Source organism: Platichthys flesus, chromosome 3 (assembly GCF_949316205.1).
Source record: "Platichthys flesus chromosome 3, fPlaFle2.1, whole genome shotgun sequence".
NCBI lineage: Eukaryota > Metazoa > Chordata > Actinopteri > Pleuronectiformes > Pleuronectidae > Platichthys > Platichthys flesus.
In genome coordinates, this window is record NC_084947.1 from 16,486,192 (window position 1) to 16,492,625 (window position 6,434).

The following is a 6,434-nucleotide window of genomic DNA, read 5'->3' on the forward strand; positions in this document are numbered from 1 at the left end:
CGATGTAAGGATGGGCCTGTCCGTGTGGACCATCGTGGCCATTGTTTGCAACTCGGTGGTGGGCGTCCTCATCCTCATACTCTTCGTCATCCTCTACAAGGCCTGCAAGGTGCCTGCACACCCGGACAAAATGCCGGTTTTCACAGCAATGCCGCAGCCGAGGAAGGAGCAGAGGTACATGCTGACTGCAGCCTGATCATGGAGATGAATAAGAAAAAAAGCTTTGTGGACCTGCCAAATGTTGAGCGGCAGAATGTGACCATGTCTTCAAACACTTGTCCTTATTTGTGCTTTCTTTTGTCTCACACGATGCTCATATCGCTCCACCATCAGCCCCGTCCAATCTGTGAATGTCAGAGGAGCTCAGGCTAAGCTAACTGTGGGAAGAGTTGTGGCAAGACCAATAGCAACAACAAGCACGTCCAATCCTCTTATCTCCGCTGGGCGTCTCTGGGACTGTCCATCTGTCAGTCTCTTTGTTTTGCTCCACACAGACAGACTATGATCTCTTCCTCTGCTCCTTACTTTTTCATCCCGTCAAGTGAGACGGCTGAAAGGATGTGGAGGAGAAAGAGGAAAAAAAACCAGCTGAATTGGAATGGAAGCGTTAGGGGCGACAGGGTCGACTGAGTCACAATGAGGTGTCAGACGAGGCAACGTGTACCTGTGTAGCTTAAGAGCATCCTGTTTTTTGCCTGAGCGATGCAGGGAGGAGAGAGATGCTGCCGGAGGAAGTGTGGGTGTGATAAAGGGCAGATATTTGGTGGGATGATAAAGTGCAGGGGAAGAACCACTTTGATGTGTTGTTTACAGAAACGGAAGCTCGCGGCCACTATTTGACAGTCTTCCTTTTTGACGTGTCTGCTTCCACCGATTCCACCGACTCCCACAGGATTAAAAGTAGCAGTGTAAATGTTCCTTGTGTGTCCCGGTGTGCCTCTCTTTCAGTCTGTGAACTACTCCAGAGACAAAATAGTGTATTTATTGAAAGCTTCCCCCAGAAATGACTGGAAACACACAGTCAAACAGGTACAGGTGAAAATTGTATTCGAGTAAGGCATCTGGTAACTGTGGGATATCAAGATTGTTTGAAGGGTTTAAAAGAGATGATATGAGCCAGACTGACAAAACAGTCAGTCAATCATTACCTCATCTCCACATCATGGGAATGAAAACTGCAGCATATGTGTTTTTGTATTGTAAACATATTTTATTGTGAAAGGGCTTTAAAAACGTTTCTTAATTTGCTTGTTTGTTTTTTCAGATGAAATCTAATCTCAGGTATTAGTTTATTTTCGCCCAATGAAATAAGAACATGTTGATTTTATTTTCCTTGTAGCACTTTGTGCTCTGCTTCATTTGATGCGACATTTCTGAGAAATGCACTGGGGTCAGAACTGTGGATTTGATTGATTGATTGATCTGTCAAAATAAAATCCATTGATGAAAGGAGTTTCATAATTTATCGATATGTGAAGTCCCAGTTTGATTATACATCTGTTTTTATATACTAATCATCAAACTAAGCAAGAACTTTGAAAGCATCATTCTTGAATCTGGCAAACTACAGTGGTGGCTTTTCTATATATTTATATTTATTGTTTGAATACTCAATCAAAAAACAATAAGTTTAATAACTTACCTCAATGACATTCCTGTGTTTATTGCTATAATGCATTACCCCAGTTTATTCTTTACTAATACAACCAAAATGATTTGCTCATTGTTATACCCAACTCTTTGGTGATGATGTGAATTAACATGCTTCAATATTCTCTAAACAAAAGAGCATGAATATAAATAACACTTGGCATCAGCCTCCTGCACTGAAGTAATCAATGTGGAACATATTGACCCCAACTGTGACCCACATCCTGTTGTAGTCAACTCTGACTGTCTAATCTTGATCTGCCAAACACCATCCAAAGGGGTAACTATAGGGGGGTGAACTGCTGCTGATATTTTCTTTGAGTGACAGGCAGCATCTTAATTATAGACTTTAATTGATTTGACACACTTTACCACACATAAAGACAGAACGGCACTGCTACTGTTTTACATTTGGTACTTGTGCCTGAGCATTTCCATTTCATGCTATATTTCTAATCCGCTATATTATATATAGTATATATACTATACGATAGAGATTTTGCCATAAAGGTACAAGATTATCATATATCATATCATATAAAATAAATAGCAGAAATTATGCAGAAATTAAACCGCCAGGAAGAAAAAAAGAGCATTTCCACTTTGTGCAGCTACAACATGAAAAAACATGCAACACTAATAAGAAGGAGTCGTTCTTCCACAGTGCAAACTACTCTTTTGTTAATATTATTATTATAAGTAGTAGTAGTAGTAGTAGTAGTAGTAGTAAATGTAGTTGTAGTTGTGGTAGTTATAGGAGTACTATTGTTGCTATTATTATTAAATAGTGCTGCTATCATTAATAACATCATTATATTTATAAATATGACTAGTATTATTTTTAATATACCAACCTGACTGACAGAGCTTACATATTTTTCACCATCTCTTCTCTCCCCCTAGCTATCACCAGACACTTTCACTCACTGTTTATGTTATTTGTTTATAGTGGTGATAATAGAGCTGCACAGCCAGTGAGTGTATGTGTGACAGCAGCAGTGCATAAGACATGTATGCATGCATGTAAAAAAGAGGTTTGTAGAACATGTACGAGGCAGATGGTTTGGGCCTTGTTGAGTTATGGGCTTTTGAGATGAAACTGCTTGTCAGAAAGGCTCTACAGCTGTCTAGTGTTTATATGCTTCCCTTCTATTTATCTGCCTGCCAGTTCCTCTCTCGCCCTTCATCTCTTTGGCTGTCTTCCTCTTATTTGGTTCTCTGTTCCCACCGAGCCACACCAGTGCCAGAGCCAGAGCCTGTGCTGGATGTGAAGGTCAGTATGCTCTGATGCAAATAGTTAATGAAGCACTGCACTGATATCACAAACAAAAACAACAATCCTCTATTCAAGACATGCAGTTGAATGAGTTTATTAATTGATCCATCTGGTCACACGTCGCCTTTCTTGCTCAACACTCTCCTATCGATCCCTCCGCCTCAGCGGAGAGTGCAGTCGTTTTTTTGGATGATGTTTACTGTGACTTCCTCCAATTGAGATTAGACACGGTTCATGAGTTGTTCCATCCCTCCACCCCAGCGTATGCAGCAAAACAATTTCCCCGGTCGTTCAATGGTAGCTGAGATGGAACAGGGTCACTGTACTCAATATGGTGTTACATAATGATCAGTACCAATATTAAAGACAGAGAAATTACTAATGAACATATGAAAGGCCAGTAATCTGCAGCTCCATCTGCACCATTGGAAAGGTTGCGTAACCCACATAAAGCCCAACTGAGTGATGTTGTTGTTTGTGTGTGTTTGTCTGAGTGTGTGTGAGTGTGGGGGATCAAATGTTAATCTTTGTTTTGCCCACTACATGTATCGAGTGTGGGCATAATAATCTATAATCTATAAACACAACTTTCATTTTGAGGCTGTGATTAAATATGAATTCATGCAGTATAGGGACAGTGTCTTTCCTTGATATAAAATGTGCAGGGATGGGACATGTGTTTGTGTGTGCGTGTGTGTGTGTGTGTTGTGTGTGTGTGTTTAGCCACATCAATGTCCTTGTATATGAAAGATTAATGACAACATTTATAATCACCCTTAATCAGATCTTCATGCCAGGACCCCTATAGAGTCAAAAACATCATCACAATTACACACACCAAGACACACGATCATTAGATCCATTTTGACAACAGTGCAGCTCGGATTCTGAAATCATTGGGTATAATCTAGTTGGTATGAATGTTTATTCTGCCATCATAGCGGTCTAATTATAGCATGAAACAAGCTGAAATGATAGTTATGGGAAAAACATCAGTGAACAGTGCATGGCAGAAAGACAAATGATGTCTGTGAGTGATGTAAAGGAATAGGCGAGTATGAGAAATAGAAGAAATTTAAATTCTTTCATCCATAATATCTCTCTTTTCTTTCTTTTTTTTTTAGCAATCTAATGGCTCTTAAAAAAGCATCAATGTCTCACATTTTCCCAACTTAGATAAGTTGACCTCCACATAAGCAGCTGTAGTCTTATCTATCGCACGTGCATGACCAGAAGTATGGACCTCACACTGTTTTAAATACTGAAACTCGATAACCTACTTGACCCTTCACACACTTCAATGTCATTCATCCTCCCTCCACCCTGTGTTACTCCTCTTGTGTAGAATCAGACTGCCACCTGCTGGATCATTGTCTCCATGTGCAGCAGCCTCCTGTTCGAGCCGCCTGGTGCTGGCTGCAGCAAAGGCCCACTGCTGCCACATGTCCTCTCCATTATTGTGCAGCAGAGCGTGCTATTGCCGCTCTCTGCTGGAATGTCCAGGTAGGGACAATGTGCAGTCAGACGTGTCAATGACAAGTCATACAGCTGCGGATGTGTTTCTGGCAGGGTGACATTTACCAGGGGTAATTTTCTTTTATGTAAAAATAAGCAAATTATGCTAATTTTGTTATTTTAATTCAGTGTCTGTTAAAAGTTGTATGATGTGAGCGACACTCCATTGTTTTTGCCAAAAGGTCATCTGACAGCTGTACAGCCGGTGGAAGAATGAAGGTTTAATTGGTTTTATAATTAATTTATAGATTCATTCAATGGGTAATAGATATAATTGTTTTGTGGGGTGGAGAAAGATTAAGGGTTCGAGTTAAGTTTATATTGTTGGTTTTTGTTGACAGAGGCAAATCAACAATGCTACATTTTAGTAAAATGTACTTCAAAAGTCGAAAGTAAAAGTACTTTTAGTTCTTTTAGCAGTGTTCCTGCCATCAGAATTATTTTATGAAGTACAATATATGAGTTACAGGGCTATTACTGTTGCATGAATGTACAAGAAGCATTTTGTTGTAGCAGAGTAAACATATTAATAAGCACAAAATAAAATACTCACTAAATTTACATTCAATACAAGTTTGTAAAGATTGTATTACTGAGTTATATATTTTATTTAGTTTTAACTTATTTATTTGTCTAACTTATTTTTCAATGTATTACAAGAGTCTCTTGAGTTTGTTATACCACAGGTTCTGCATTTAAAATGACACTATGAGTAATGCTGTATAAGGTTTAATTTTACTCACTCACTCATCGTCATCCGCTTATCCGGGGTCGGGTCGCGGGGGGAGCAGCTCAAGCAGGGGGCCCCAGACTTCCCTTTCCCGGGCCACATTGACCAGCTCTGACGGGGGGAACCCGAGGCGTTCCCAGGCCAGTGTTGAGATATAATCTCTCCACCTAGTCCTGGGTCTTCCCCAAGGTCTCCTCCCCACTGGACGTGCCTGAAAAACCTCCCAAGGGAGGCGCCCAGTGGGCATCCTTACCAGATGCCCGAACCACCTCAGCTGACTCCTTTCTAAGTAAAGGAGCAGCGGCTCTAATCCGAGTTCCTCACGGATGACTGAGCTTCTCACCCTATCCCTAAGGGAGACGCCAGCCACCCTTCTGAGAAAACTCATCTCGGCCGCTTGTACCCGCGATCTCGTCCTTTCGGTCATCACCCAGCCCTCATGACCATAGATGAGGATAGGAACGAAGATCGACCGGTAGATCGAGAGCTTTGCCTTGCGGCTCAGCTCTCTTTTCGTTACAACGGTGCGGTAAAGTGAACGCAATACCGCCCCCGCTGCTCCGATTCTCCGGCCAATCTCATGCTCCATAGTACCCTCACTCGCGAACAAGACCCCGAGGTACTTGAACTCCTTCACTTAGGCTAAGGACTCATTTCCTACTCGGAGTAAGCAATCCATTGGTTTCCTGCTAAGAGTCATGGCCTCAGATTTAGCGGTGCTGATCCTCATCCCAGCCGCTTCACACTCGGCCGCCAGCGGTATCCAGTGAGTGCTGAAGGTCACAAGCCGATGATCCAATGAGGACCACATCATCCGCAAAAAGCAGTGACGAGATCCTCAGACCACCGAACTGCAACCCCTCCCCACAACGACTACGCCTCGATATCCTGTCCATGTATATCACAAACAGGATTGGTGACAAGGCGCAGCCCTGGCGGAGACCAGCACCCACTGAGAACGAAACTGACTGGCTGCCGAGGACCCGAACACAGCTCTCGCTTTGGGAGTACAGAGATTGGATGGCCCTGAGGAGAGACCCCCTTACCCCATACTCCCGCAGCACCTCCCACAGTTTCTCCCGGGGGACTCGGTCATACGCCTTCTCCAGATCCACAAAACACAAGTGGACCGGATGGGCATACTCCCAGGCCCCCTCCAGGATCCTTGCGAGAGTGAAGAGCTGGTCCATAGTTCCACGTCCGGGGCGAAACCCTCCTTTCCAGCACCTTGGAGTAGACTTTACCAGGGAGGCTGAGAAGTGT

General features: G+C 42.7%; 1 long non-coding RNA gene across 1 annotated transcript; it reads left to right on the forward strand.

Annotated features, from left to right (window-relative positions):
- The first annotated feature begins 46 nt into the window (after positions 1–46).
- On the forward strand, positions 47–1,449 carry LOC133950615 (uncharacterized). The gene is made up of 2 exons (XR_009920398.1): positions 47–174; positions 334–1,449. It is a non-coding gene; the product is annotated as an uncharacterized LOC133950615 (long non-coding RNA).
- Positions 1,450–6,434: the final 4,985 nt, after the last annotated feature.